The following is a 15,564-nucleotide window of genomic DNA, read 5'->3' as shown; positions in this document are numbered from 1 at the left end:
CAGTTACATCAGGAGTAAGGTCCCTGCTCGCAAGCTTACATTCTACAAGGATATGGGGGGACACAATAGGTGGAAGTGCTTGTTATTTCAGGTCTGGCAATTATAATAAGTCGGGATTATCATATAAAGCTGTATGATCCGGTCATCAGCCTGTATGTTCTAGTGCAATACTCAATTACCGAGTGCAGTTATCGTGTGCATGGAGGGTGTAGAGACAGATGAACAGTAGAAACAGATTCTGAATAATATTTAGGAGGGAACAGGGGAAAGTTAGTTTACTGGGTATTTGAGGTAGTAGGCTTGTTTAAAGAGATGGATTTTTAAAGCGCGCTTGAAGACATCGGGGCTAGGCATCAATCAGATCGTCTGGGGTAGAGCATTCCAGAGAACTGGTGCAGCACGAGAGAAGTCTTGGAGACGGAGGTGCGAGGTTCGGATTATGGGGGATGTTAGTCTTAGGTCATTTGTGGAATGGAGGGCACGTGTAGGACGATAGACTGAGATGAGAGAGGAGATATAAGGTGGTGCAGAACTGTGGAGAGCTTTGTGGGTGAGAGCAATGGGTTTATATTGGACCCTGTAGCGAATGGGTAACCAGTGTAATGACTGGCACAAGGTGGAGGCATCGGTCAAGCGGCTGGACAGAAATACTACCCTGGCTGCCGCATTCAGGACGGATTGGAAAGGAGAAATTTTGGTAAGAGGGAGACCGATCAGAAGAGAGTTGCAGTAGTCCAGACGAGAGTGAATAAGAGCGACAGTAAGAGTTTTAGCGGTTTCAAAAGTGAGAAAAGATCGGATTCTAGAGATGTTTTTAAGGTGCAGGTGGCAAGAGCGAGTGAGTGATCGGACATAAGGAGTAAAGGAAAGGTTAGTGTCGAATATGACCCAAAGGCAGCGGGCGTGCTGCTTGGGAGTTATGGTTGAACCCTCCAAGGTAATTTCGATGTTAGGTAGAGTTAGGTTAGTAGAGGGGGGAAACACAAGAAGTTCAGTTTTGGAGAGGTTCAGTTTAAGATAGAGGGAGGACATGATGTTAGACACAGCAGACAAATAGTCCTTGGTATTTTGCATTAGCTTCGGGGTGATGTCAGGGGAAGAAGTGTATAATTGAGTGTCGTCAGCGTAGAGATGATACTGGAACCCAAATCTGCTGATTGTTTGTCCAATAGGGGCAGTGTATAGAGAGAAGAGGAGGGGGCCCAGGACTGAGCCCTGCGGAACCCCGATAGTAAGAGGATGAGGAGAGGAAGAGGAGCCGGCAAAAGATACAGTGAAGGAGCGGTCAGAGAGGTAGGAGAAGAACCAGGAGAGAACGGTGTCCTTGAGGCCTATAGAGCGGAGCATAGTGAGGAGGAGCTGGTGATCCACAGTGTCAAATTCTGCAGAGAGATCCAGTAGAATCAGCAGGGAGCAGTGACCTTTGGATGTGGCTGTTAGTAGATCATTAGAGACTTTAGTGAGGGCAGTTTCAGTGGAGTGTAAGGAGCGGAAACCAGATTGTAGAGGGTCGAGGAGAGAGTTATCTGAGAGATAGCGGATTAGACAGGAGTGGACCAAGGGTTCCAGGAGTTTAGAGATGAAAGGAAGATTAAAGACAGGTCTGTAGTTAGCAGTGCAGTTCTGGTCGAGGGATGGCTTTTTAAGTAAGGGGGTTATGATTAGTGTTGAGCCACTCCCGTAGTGTTCGAGTTCGGTTCGGTTCGTCGAACACCCATATGTTCGCCAAACTGTTCGTCGAACTGTTCGTCGAACACCTTTGAACACCGTTAAAACCAATGGCAGGCAAACAAAAACACATAGAAACACATAGAAAACACCTTCAAAGGTGTTCAAAAGCTGACAAACTGCTCAGAAGACACAACTAACACATGGAAAAGTGACAAGTACATATAGTCATGTGAAAATAAAAGAGGTGGAGGAGTAAAAGGAGGGGGAGACACAGATATAGGCATGTTGTGCCCTTCTAAAACCAAAAAAGTGCGAAGCCGACATGGCCAGTCCGTTCCTGCCCGTGCGACCTCCGTGTCGCCGGGTTTGTGCCAGAGCTGCGGTGGACCCTGACGGCCAGCCCCCCTCTCCCAATACTGGTGCCTGTCCGCTGGTGGGTCGAGCGAGCCCTCCTGTGGTGGAGGCAGGTCTAAGCTTTTTAATTTAAATTGTCTCTCTAATTTAAATGAATACACTTTAAATCCTTTTACAAGGATCTATTGGAGGGCAAGTCTCATGCCAGCAGCAGCGTAATTCCAGCTCCAGTAGCGTCCACTAAAACTGCTGCAGTTAAAAAGCTTTTATAAGGATCGAGCTTGGCGGTCCACCGCAAGGCGTCCTACCGCCAGTCCCAGCCCCTATGCCTTGAGGTGCCTCCCCGATGCTCTTCACTGAGTTTCCTGGGGGCCCGAACCATTTCCTTTGAAAAAATGAAGCGTCCAAACTACAGGTGGTGTAGCTTGCTTAACAGCTGGGATAATCTGCTGACTAGCAGACACTGCTACTAGGCACAAAGTATTTCCTGGGCTAGATGCAGTTAAAAATTTGTAATTAGATACTCTCGTTGGATGCTGAGAAAGCATTCCATAGAGTCTCCTGGCACGCCATATATTATTCCCTTAAAAAGCTTGGGGTAGGGGTCTAGGGGACCCTTTTATAGGCAAAATCACGGCCCTGTATCGCAATACATCACCTAGGCTGAAGATAAATGGAACATTTTCATCACCTTTCATAATCACCAATGGGACAAGGCAGGGATGTCCTCTGTCCACTCTCTTATACATCCTAGTGACGGAGCACCTGCTCTCATCAATTCGCCATAACCCCAATATTAGGTGGATTGAGGTGGGAGGCACCGTGTACAAGTGCTCTGCATTTGCTGCTGTTGTCCTAGTATATATCACTCAATCACATATATCTATCCCTGCTGTTATGGCTGAAATAGATCACTTTGTTACATGGTCAAATTTTAAAATCAATGCAGCGAAGTCTGAGGCCCTCGATGTCTCCCTCCCCAAATCCATACAGGATTCCATCCAGTCCAACTTTCCCTTTGCCTGGCCCTCACAGAGTATCAAATACTTAGGAATTCCTATTCATAGAGACCTCTCCCATCTATGTTATCTTAATTTTGGGCCCTTTATTGAACAACTCCATACAGACCACGGTTGGCAAGTTAGAACTGTAAGATTCACTACGTGAACCACTGGTGTTTTGTGGAAAAGCACATGTACACTGTGTTCCAAATTATTATGCGAAAAGTGTTTAGGAGTGATAAGGGAAGAATTTTTTTGTTTGTCAGTTAAACTCATTGATGGTGATGTGTGTCAGGGCTCTTTATATCACTGTAAGCAATTGCAGACACCTGTGCTAATTAGTTTGGCAGGTGTGTCCAATGAAAGGCAAGACTACTTAAGAAGCCTGTCCCACATTATTAAGCAGCCTACATTTTCTGCCAAAATGGGAAAGAAAAAGGATGTGTCGGCTGCTGAGAAGCAACAAATTGTGGAGTGTTTAGGTCAAGGCATGACTACAATCAACATTGCCAAGACACTTCATCCTGATCATCGCACAATCAAGAAGTATGTAGCTGATTCACAGTACACGCGTGTGCGTGCTGATAAGGGAAAATTGAGGACTCTTTCCTACAGGCAATTACGTCAGGTTAAAAGAGCAGCGGCAAAAAAGCCTTGTCATAGCAGCAGACAAGTTTTTGAAGCTGCTGGTGCCTCCAACGTCACCCCAAACAATAAGATGCAGAGCCCTTCAGAGGTTTGCAGCTGTGCGTAAGCCATCCTGTTGACCTCCTCTATACACTGCACACAAGCAGAAACGGCTCCAGTGGGCCAAACAGTACATGAAGACTGACTTCAAAACTGTTTTGTTCACCGATGAGTGCCGTGCAATGCTCAATGGTCCAGATGGATGGAGTGGAGGATGGCTGGTTGATGGACACCCCACACAAACACGGCTACAGCGCCAACAAGGAGGAGGTGGAGTAATGTTTTGGGCTGGAATCATGGGGAGAGAGATTGTCGGCCCTTTTAGGATCCCTGAAGGGGTAAAGATGAACTCCATAATGTATGTGGAGTTTCTCAAACAGCACTTCCTGCCATGGTTCAAGAAGAAGAACCGTGTATTCCGCAGCAAGATCATTTTCATGCATGATAATGCATCGTCTCATGCTGCACATAACACATCTGCATCTCTGGCAGATGTGGGCATAAAAGGGGACAAACTTATGGTGTGACCCCCATGCTCCCCTGACCTCAACCCCATTCAGAACCTCTGGAGCATCATCAAAAGGAGTGTCTATGATAGCGGGAGGCAGTTCACATGTAAGCAACAGCTCTGGGAGGGTATTCTGTCCTCATGCAAAACAATTGAAGAAGAAACCATCCAAAATCTGACAAATTTAATGGACGAGAGAGTTCAGAAGCTCCTTTTGAACAAGTGGTCCTATGTGCAAATGTAACATCACCTGGAATAAAATTTTGAGTTGAAAACTGTTTGATTTCAGTTTCTAACAACCTGCTAATGCTTATAATTTCAAAAATGACCATTTTTTTGGTCTTTATTAAAATGAAAAGGTTGATCAAAGAGTGTGGGGAATCTAAGAGTGTGGCAACCCAGTAGTCAGGATTACTTCGAATTCTGACAGTCTGAGGGTCATGTTGCAGGTAGTGCAGCAAGAAGGCACTCATGTGTCTTGCGCATCTAGGAGTCCCAAAATTATTTTCTGGGCTAGATGCAGCTAAAAATTATTATTAATTTGAAAGCTGTTGGAGCTTAGTATAGATGGCCTAATAGAATCAGTATTGCAAACTGCTACAAAGCCCAAATTATTTCCCAGCCAAGATACAGATAAACATGATTAGTCATTTTAAATCTGGTGGAGCTTAGTATAGATGGCCTAATAGAATCAGTACTGCAAACTGCTACAAAGCCCAAATAATTTTCCAGCCAAGATATAGATAAACATGATTAGTAATTTTAAATCTTGTGGAGCTTAGTATAGATGGCCTAATAGAATCAGTACTGCACACTGCTACAAGGCCCAAATTATTTTCCAGCCAAGAGACAGATAAACATGATTAGTAATTTTAAAGCTTAAATCGGTTGGTGAGGTGATTTTAACAAATCATCAAGCTTTTACTCTCCCCAGGATGACACAGGGGTAGAAAAGTCGTTTCGGATCCATGATTTGTTCATCTTTATGAACGTGAGTCTGTCTACATTATCAGTGGAGAGCCGCGTGCGCTTATCTGTCAGCACACCACCAGCAGCGCTGAACACACGTTCAGGCAGAACGCTGGCTGCAGGGCATGACAAGATCTCCAAGGCGTAAGTGGCGAGCTCCGGCCATTTATCCAGATTGGAAGCCCAAAAAGAGCAAGGGTCCAGTGACTAGTGTTGAGCCACCCCCGTAGTGTTCGAGTTCGGTTCGGTTCGTCGAACACCCGTGTGTTCGCCGAACTGTTCGTCGAACTGTTCGTCGAACACCTTCGAACACCGTTAAAACCAATGGCAGGCAAACAAAAACACATAGAAACACATAGAAAACACCTTCAAAGGTGTCCAAAAGCTGACAAACTGCTCAGAAGACATAACTAACACATGGAAAAGTGACAAGTACATATAGTCATGCGAAAATAAAAGAGGTGGAGGAGTAAAAGGAGGGGGAGACACAGATATAGGCATGTCATGCCCTTCTAAAATCCAAAAAGTGAGAAGCCGACACGGCCAGTCCGCTCCTGCCCGTGCCACCTCCGTGTCGCCGGGTTTGTGCCAGAGCCGCGGTGAACCCTGACGGCCAGCCCCCCTCTCCCAATACTGGTGCCTGTCCGCTGGTGGGTCGAGCGAGCCCCCCTGTGGTGGAGGCAGCTCTAAGCTTTTTAATTTAAATTGTCTCTCTAATTTGAATGAATACACTTTAAATCCATTTACAAGGATCTATTGGAGGGCAAGTCTCATGCCAGCAGCCGCGGTAATTCCAGCTCCAGTAGCGTCCACTAAAGCTACTGCAGTTAAAAAGCTTTTATAAGGATCGAGCTCGGCTGTCCACAGCAAGGCATCCTACTGCCAGTCCCAGCCCCTATGCCTTGGGGTGCCTCCTGATGCTCTTCACTAAGTATCCCATGGTCCCGAAGCATTTCCTTTGAAAAAATTAAGTGTCTAAACTACAGGTGGTGCAGCTTGCTTAACAGCTGGGATAATCCGCTCACTAACAGACACTGCTACTAGGCACAAAGTATTTCCTGGGCTAGATGCAGTTAAAAATTTGTAATTGGATACTCTCGTTGGATGCTGAGAAAGCATTCCATAGAGTCTCCTGGCACGCCATATATGATTCTCTTAAAAAGCTTGGGGTAGGGGTCTAGGGGACCCTTTTATAGCCAAAATCACGGCCCTGTATCGCAATACGTCACCTAGGCAGAAGATAAATGGAACTGTAGCACCCTGAGGGCTCGGTTGCTACAGACGTATTGCACCTCACCCAGAGGTGTGATATCTCACTCTCAGGTAAGGATGGAATGTGGATCAGGACCCGACACCTGCATGCATTACACCACATTGCCGTGGGGCAGGGCGACCAATATGCCCCTGAGATGGGCACGACAGTCCCTGTCCCTGGCTGGAGTGGGGGGAGGGAACACTGAGGAAGGGGAACCCTGTAGTGCAGGAGCAGGGAGGAAGCAGTTCCTGGGTGCATTGAGAAGGGAGTATAAAAGGTGGGCACCATCTTAGTTCAGTGCAGAGAAGTCTGAGCAGAAGTGGCAGGGAGCAGGGGCTCTGCATGAGCTCTGCTCCGGAGGCGGGCCTAGTAACAGAGGCCCAGGCCTGGAAGAGGGAGAAGGAAGGAAGAGGAGCGGAGAAGGCTCCAGGAACGAGGAATGAAGGGATCCCAGGGGTGCGGACGGGCGAGTCGCCACCGCACGCCCGAATCCACCTGCGTGGAGGGGTCAGGCCAAAGGGGGAGACCGGTCCCCGAACTAGTGGAGGCAGGAAACGACCCTCAGCTAGAAACCGGAGGCTCTGACATTTTATGTGGCGCAGCCCCTCGCTACACCCGCTAGGAAGGCACCACATAGGGTCAGGGAAACTGGCGCCAAGTTTACCAAGAGGAGGCCCGAGGCAGCCGGACAGAAGTGTTGGTAAGAAAGGCCAGACAAAGGACACACAAAGGGGGTCCTGTGAAGTGCTCCAAAGTTATCTGGGAGTTGTCTGAGCCCCTCACCTGGTGAGCACAGTACGACGTGGGCAGCCGTTACCTGCAGACGTGGTCTGGATAATAAGAACTGTGAGTAAAGGCCCTGAACTGCATCACTGACTCCGTGTCGTTACTGCTGCTGCCCTGCACCATCACCCCCATCCTCCGCATACACTGCCCTGAGGCTATACTCCTCCCGTGGGGAGTTATGCTACGCTCTGCTGCACCCACAACACCAGCCTCAGTGGTCTGCCCTGTAGCGGCGTTTCACTCTGACCGCAATCCACGGGTGGCGTAGTCGGACATTTAAACATGAAAACCACATAAATAGTTCCGCCACTGGTTTGACCGCCCTGAGCCACGGAACTGGGTCGCCGCCACGAAGACTACAACCACCAGCATCCACCAAAAAGGGTCCGGCTCCGGGTGTCCCAAGGCCCAGGGGGTGCGTCAGAACATTTTCATCACCTTTCACAATCACCAATGGGACAAGGCAGTGATGTCCTCTGTCCCCTCTCTTATACATCCTAGTGACGGAGCACCTGCTCTCATCAATTCGCCATAACCCCAATATTAGGTGGATTGAGGTGGGAGGCACCGAGTACAAGTGCTCTCTATTTGCTGATGATGTCCTAGTATATATCACTCAATCACATATATCCATCCATGCTGTTATGGCTGAAATAGATCACTTTGTTACATGGTAAAATTTTAAAATCAATGCAGCGAAGTCTGAGGCCCTCGATGTCTCCCTCCCCAAATCCATATAGGATTCCATCCAGTCCAACTTTCCCTTTGCCTGGCCCTCACAGGGTATCAAATACTTAGGAATTCCTATTCATAGAGACCTCTCCCATCTATGTTATCTTAATTTTGGGCCCTTTATTGAACAACTCCATACAGACCACGGTTGGCAAGTTAGAACTGTAAGATTCACTACGTGAACCACTGGTGTTTTGTGGAAAAGCACATGTACACTGCGTTCCAAATTATTATACAAAAAGTGTTTAGGAGTGATAAGGGAAGAATTTGTTTGTTTGTCAGTTAAACTCATTGATGGTGATGTGTGTCAGGGCTCTTTATATCACTGTAAGCAATTGCAGACACCTGTGCTAATTAGTTTGGCAGGTGTGTCCAATGAAAGGCAAGACTACTTAAGAAGGCTCTCTCACATTATTAAGCAGCCTACATTTTCTGCCAAAATGGGAAAGAAAAAGGATGTGTCGGCTGCTGAGAAGCAACAAATTGTGGAGTGTTTAGTTCAAGGCATGACTACAATCAACATTGTGCGATGATCAGGATGAAGTGTCTTGGCAATCAAGAAGTATGTAGCTGATTCACAGTACACACGTGTGCGTGCTGATAAGGGCAAATTGAGGACTCTTTCCTACAGGCAATTATGTCAGGTTGAAAGAGCAGCGGCAAAAAAGCCTTGTCATAGCAGCAGACAAGTTTTTGAAGCTGCTTGTGCCTCCAACGTCCCCCGAACAACAAGATGCAGGGTCCTTCAGAGGTTTGCAGCTGTGCATGCGCCATCCTGTCGACCTCCTCTATCCACTTCACACAAGCAGAAACGGCTCCAGTGGGCCAAACATTACATGAAGACTGATTTCAAAACTGTTTTGTTCACGGATGAGTGCCGTGCAGCGCTCGATGGTCCAGATGGATGGAGTGGAGGATGGCTGGTTGATGGACACCCCACGCAAACACGGCTACAGCGCCAACAAGGAGGAGGTGGAGAAATGTTTTGCGCTGGAATCATGGGGAGAGAGATTGTCGGCCCCTTTAGGATCCCTGAAGGCGCTAAAGATGAACTCCATAATGTATGTGGATTTTCTCAAACAGCACTTCCTGCCATGGTTCAAGAAGAAGAACCGTGTATTTCACAGCAAGATCATTTTTCTGCATGATAATGCACCATCTCATGCTGCACATAAAACATCTGCATCTCTGGCTGATATGGGCATAAAAGGGGACAAACTTATGGTGTGACCCCCATGCTCCCCTGACCTCTACCCCATTCAGAACCTTTGGAGCATCATTAAAAGGAGTGTCTATGATGGCGGGAGGCAGTTCACATCTAAGCAACAGCTCTGGGAGGGTATTCTGTCCTCATGCAAAACAATTGAAGCAGAAACCATCCAAAACCTGACAAATTCAATGGACGAGAGAGTTCAGAAGCTCCTTTCGAACAAGGGGTCCTATGTGAAAATGTAACATCACCTAGAATAAAGTTTTGAGTTGAAAACTGTTTGATTTCAGTTTCTAACAACCTGCTAATGCTTATAATTTCAAAAATGACCATTTTTTTGGTCTTTATTAAAATGAAAAGGTTGATCGAAAAGTTTGGGGGATCTAAGAGTGTGGCAACCCAGTAGTCATGAGTACTTCGAATTCTGACAATATGAGGGTCATGCTGCAGGTAGTGCAGCAAGAAGGCACTTATGTGCCTTGCGCATCTCGGAGCCCCAAAATTATTTTCCGGGCTAGATGCAGCTAAAAATTATTTTTAATTTTAAATCTGGTGAAGCTTTAGTATAGATGGCCTAATAGGATCAGTGCTGCACACTGCTACAAAGCCCAAATTATTTTCCAGTCAAGATACAGATAAACATGATTAGTAATTTGAAAGCTTAAAACGGTTGGTAGGGTGATTTTAACCAATCATCAAGCTTTTACTCTCCCCAGGATGACACAGGGGTAGAAAAGTCGTTTCGGATCCATGATTTGTTCATCTTTATGAACGTGAGTCTGTCTACATTATCAGTGGAGAGCCGCGTGCGCTTATCTGTCAGCACACCACCAGCAGCGCTGAACACACGTTCAGACAGAACGCTGGCTGCGGGGCATGACAAGATCTCCAAGGCGTAAGTGGCTAGCTCCGGCCATTTATCCAGATTGGAAGCCCAAAAAGAGCAAGGGTCCAGTGACACAGTCGTGGCTTCAATGTTTACTTGGAGATACTCCTGTACCATCGTCTCTAGGCGTTGACTATGTGTCAGACTTCTTGTCTCCTGTGGCCTTGCAAAGGATGGGCTAAAAAAGTGGTGAAATGATTCCGCAAAATTGATGTTACCAGCAGATACTGTGGTTCTGTTACGGTTTGAGTGCTGAACACTTGACGGTCCCACGGTTGGCAAGTTGGAACTGTGAGATTCACTACGTGCACCACTGGTATTTTGTGGAAAAGCACATGTAAGATTCTGCAACAGTCTCTGCTGATACTCCTGCATGCGTGCATCCCTTTCTATGGCAGGAATAATTTCTGCAAATTTACTTTTGTACCGGGGATCTAACAGTGTGGCAACCCAGTAGTCAGGATTATTTCTAATTCTCACAATTCGAGGGTCATGTTGCAGGTAGTGCAGCAAGAAGGCACTCATGTGTGTTGCGCATCCAGGAGCACCAAGTCCCTGTTGTGTTGGTGGCGAGGTAACAATCATGCTTCCTTCCTCTGTCCTCTCCCCCCAACCTCGCACAACAGAAATGTGATCAAGGTCTCCCTCATCTGATGAGTCTTCCATCAGTTCGTCCTCCACTTGTTCCTGGGCTCCTGCACCTTCCTCACTAGTTTGGCTGCTACCATGCGCCCTGGTAAAACCATCTCCCCCACCCTCACATGCCTGCCGCCTTGGTGCTGCCGACCTTCTGGACCTTGCAGATGTTAGCCCTTCCGCATACAACTCCTCCTCCTCTACTTCCTCCACCTCCTCTTGTGCCACCACCTGACTCCGAATTCTGTTTAACATGTGCTCCAGCATGTAAATCACCGGAATAGTCATGCTGATAATGGCATCGTCAGCACTAAACATCTTCGTCGCCATTTCAAAACTGTGCAGAAGGGTGCATAGGTCCCTGATCTGAGACCACTCCTCCAGCGTGATTTGCCCCACCTCTGAATCTCGTTGGCCCAGGCTATACGTCAGAACGTATTGCACCAGGGCTTGTCGGTGCTGCCACAGTCGCTGCAACATGTGCAGAGTTGAATTCCACCGGGTAGGCACATCGCATTTTAGCCGGTGAAGTGGCAGGCCCAACGACTTCTGTAGAGATGTAAGTCGCTGAGCTGCGGGATGCGAACGGCGGAAGTGAGCACACAGCGACCGTGCCCTCTGCAGAAGGCCATCTAGTCTGGGATAGTGGGCTAAAAATTGCTGGACAACCAGGTTCAACACGTGAGCCATACAAGGCACGTGTGTGACATTGCCCCGGCGAAGGGCCGCACCCAGGTTTGCAGCATTGTCGCACACGGCCTTCCCTGGTTTCAGGTCCAGTGGAGACAACCATTCATGAAATTGGTTCTCCAGAGCTGACCACAACTCCTCAGCTGTGTGACTCACATTTCCCAGACATTTCAATGTAAAAACCGCCTGATGACGTTGAGCCCTACTGCCAGCATAGTAAGGAGGTGTGCAGGATCCCTTCTGCGCAGTTAGAAAGCTTGTGGCATGACCAGACAGGCTTTGGGTGCAGGTGGAAGACCGAGAGGAGGTTGAGGAGGCAGAAGCAGTGGAGGAACTTTGACATAAAGAGGATTGACGCACAACTCGTGGGGACGGCAAGACTTGGACAGCAGCCCCTTGTCCTGCTGTCACCATAGTTACCCAGTGCCCAGTCAGCGACATGTAACGCCCCTGTCCATGCCTACTCGTCCAAGTGTCTGTGGTGAAATGCACCCTGTCACACACAGAGTTTCTCAAAGAATCGGTGATGTTGTGTGCGACATGCTGGTGGAGCGCAGGCACACCTTTCTTTGAGAAGTAGTGCCGACTGGGCATCTGGTACTGGGGCACTGCGACGGACATAAGGTCTCGAAAATCCTCTGTGTCCACCAGGCGGAAAGGCAGCATTTCTGTAGCCAAGAGCTTGCAGATGGTGAAATTCAACCTCTTAGCTTTCTCATGGCTAGGAGGAAATGGTCTTTTACTTGTCCACATCTGAGGGACCGAGGGCTGGATATTGTGCTTAGACGGGGTTGATAAGGGTGTCCCCGGCAAACTGCCGGTCTGTGAGGAAGATGCAGGCGGACATGTTAGGTTGCCTTGATCCAAAGGTGGTGCTATCGATGTCGGACAGCGCTCAACACCAGCTGGTGTTACCACCTCCAAAGAAAATGATGACCTGCCAATCACGCTGGCTGTTGCGGGTAAAGAGGTGGCAGGTCTGCGCCCCAAAACAGGTGTGACTGCTGTCCCCCCAGTCACAGAGGATGAAGAGGCCGCGGATGCACAAGATATGGCAGACGGTGATTGGCCCGGCCGGCTAGGCCGCATTGTAGCACACTGAGCTTCCCACTGCAACTTATGCTTCATGTCCATGTGCCGGTTCATGCATGAAGTACTCAAACTATGTATTTTTTGGCCTCTACTTAGCTTTTGCTGACAAATTTTACAGATAACACGAGTTGGGTCATCTTTATCGATCTGAAAAAATGCCCAGGCTATGCAAGGCTTAGCACCCATGCGACCTGAAGAGCCACCACGACTTGTGGTGAGAGGCAGAGTTGTGTTTGAGGATGCAGTTGTTGACGTGCTTCCAGTACTACGTCTCTGTCCAGGAAGGCGCAACCTGACCTCGTCGTCACTAGCATCTTCCTCCACCTCCTCTGCTGACCTCATCTCTTGGCTGACTGTGGGTTGACAGTAAGTGGGATCTCCGACCTCATCATCATCACCCTGTGCGTTATCACACCCGTCGTCCTCAGAGCCAACCTGTTCCTGCCCTGACAAAAAACTAAAGTTGTCGCTCCAATCAGGTATTTGAGTCTTATCATCGTCTTCCTCATTGTCTCCACCAACAGGAGTTACAGTTTGGGAATGAGGGTCTACATTATGGTCAGAACCTTCTGCGTCTGGTCCTGGATCCGACTCATAAAGATTCTGGGCATCAGTGCAGATCATTTCCTCGTCTGGATTCACAGAAGCGCTGGAGTCGACCTCTGATTCCCAGGCTATAGTATGAGTAAACAGCTCTGCAGACTCAACCATCTGTTCTACCTCATACTCAGACGGGCAGCTGGAGATTTGGGAGCTGTGAGGAAGCAAGTGCGATTTGGGTGACACCTTTGAGGACTGGAGTATTTGTGATGTTGAAGTTGATGTGGAGGAGAGCCCACTTAAAGGAGCACTTGATATCCGTTGAAGCACCTGCTGTTTTTGTGCCTCATCTGGAATTTGTAGCGATTGGCGTGGCCGTAAGAAAGGGATCTTATCACATTGTCCGCTAAAAGAAGTAGACATTTTAGTTTGGCTGGAAGATGGTCTTTCTTCTGCAGATGTTACTGTTGCTTTAACACCTACCCCACGGACACAACCTTTTTTCCCCTTCCCAACACGCCTATTCCCCTTTCCACCAGCAGCAGGCCTTTTTCCACTCATTTTGGTGGTTAACTAATTCACAACTCTGGAGTTGTTTGCACAAAAAAACAATGGATGGTAACCGAGCAGAGCTGAGTGGCCAAGCTGTGGTATTAGGCCAAAACTATTGGCTGGGTTAGATGCAGAAAAAAATTATTTTGAATTTGCAACCTGATGGAGGTCAGTATAGATGGACTAATACAAATAGTCCCACACACTGCTAGAAGCCCAAATATTTTTTCAGAGGTACTGTAGATGCAGATAAAAATTATTTTTAATTTGCAACCTGATGGAGGTCAGTATAGATGGACTAATAGACCAAGTCCCACACACTGCTAGAAGCCCAAATATTTTTTCAGAGCTAGATGCAGAAAAAAATTATTTTTAATTTGCAACCTGATGGAGGTCAGTATAGATGGACTAATAGACCAAGTCCCACACACCGCTAGAAGCCCAACTATTTTTTCAGAGCTAGATGCAGAAAAAAATTATATTCAATTTGCAACCTGCTGGAGGTCAGTATAGAAGGACTAATAGAACAAGTCCCACACACTGCTAGAAGCCCAAATATTTTTTCAGAGCTAAATGAAGAAAAAAATTATTTTTAATTTGCAACCTGATGGAGGTCAGTATAGATGGACTAATAGACCAAGTCCCACACACTGCTAGAAGCCCAAATATTTTTTCAGAGCTAGATGCAGAAAAAAAATATTTTTAATTTGCAACCTGATGGAGGTCAGTATAGATGGACTAATAGACCAAGTCCCACACACCGCAATATGTTTTCAGAGCTAGACGCAGAAAAAAATTATTTTTAATTTGCAACCTGATGGAGGTCAGTATAGATGGACTAATAGACCAAGTCCCACACACTGCTAGAAGCCCAAATATTTTTTCAGAGCTAGATGCAGAAAAAAATTATTTTTAATTTGCAACCTGATGGAGGTCAGTATAGATGGACTAATAGACCAAGTCCCACACACCGCTAGAAGCACAAATATTTTTTCAGAGCTAGATGCAGAAAAAAATTATTTTTAATTTGCAACCTGATGGAGGTCAGTATAGATGGACTAATAGACCAAGTCCCACACACTGCTAGAAGCCCAAATATTTTTTCAGAGCTAGATGCAGAAAAAAATTATTTTTAATTTGCAACCTGATGGAGGTCAGTATAGATGGACTAATAGACCAAGTCCCACACACCGCTAGAAGCCCAACTATTTTTTCAGAGCTAGATGCAGAAAAAAATTATATTCAATTTGCAACCTGCTGGAGGTCAGTATAGAAGGACTAATAGAACAAGTCCCACACACTGCTAGAAGCCCAAATATTTTTTCAGAGCTAAATGAAGAAAAAAATTATTTTTAATTTGCAACCTGATGGAGGTCAATATAGATGGACTAATAGACCAAGTCCCACACACTGCTAGAAGCCCAAATATTTTTTCAGAGCTAGATGCAGAAAAAAAATATTTTTAATTTGCAACCTGATGGAGGTCAGTATAGATGGACTAATAGACCAAGTCCCACACACCGCTAGAAGCCCAAATATTTTTTCAGAGCTAGATGCAGAAAAAAATTATTTTTAATTTGCAACCTGATGGAGGTCAGTATAGATGGACTAATAGACCAAGTCCCACACACTGCTAGAAGCCCAAATATTTTTTCAGAGCTAGATGCAGAAAAAAATTATTTTTAATTTGCAACCTGATGGAGGTCAGTATAGATGGACAAATAGACCAAGACCCACACACCGCTAGAAGCCCAAATATTTTTTCAGAGCTAGATGCAGAAAAAAATTATTTTTAATTTGCAACCTGATGGAGGTCAGTATAGCTGGACTAATAGACCAAGTCCCACACACTGCTAGAAGGCCAAATATTTTTTCAGAGCTAGATGCAGAAAAAAATTATTTTTAATTTGCAACCTGATGGAGGTCAGTATAGATGGACTAATAGACCAAGTCCCACACACCGCTAGAAGCCCAAATATTTTTTTAGAGCTAGAT

The sequence above is a fragment of the Phyllobates terribilis genome, unplaced genomic scaffold (assembly GCF_046119375.1).
Source record: "Phyllobates terribilis strain yellow unplaced genomic scaffold, ASM4611937v1 Scaffold_12__6_contigs__length_324123572, whole genome shotgun sequence".
NCBI classification, from domain to species: Eukaryota; Metazoa; Chordata; class Amphibia; order Anura; family Dendrobatidae; genus Phyllobates; species Phyllobates terribilis.
The sequence above is the reverse complement of the archived record's forward strand: the minus strand, read 5'-3'. Positions refer to the sequence as shown.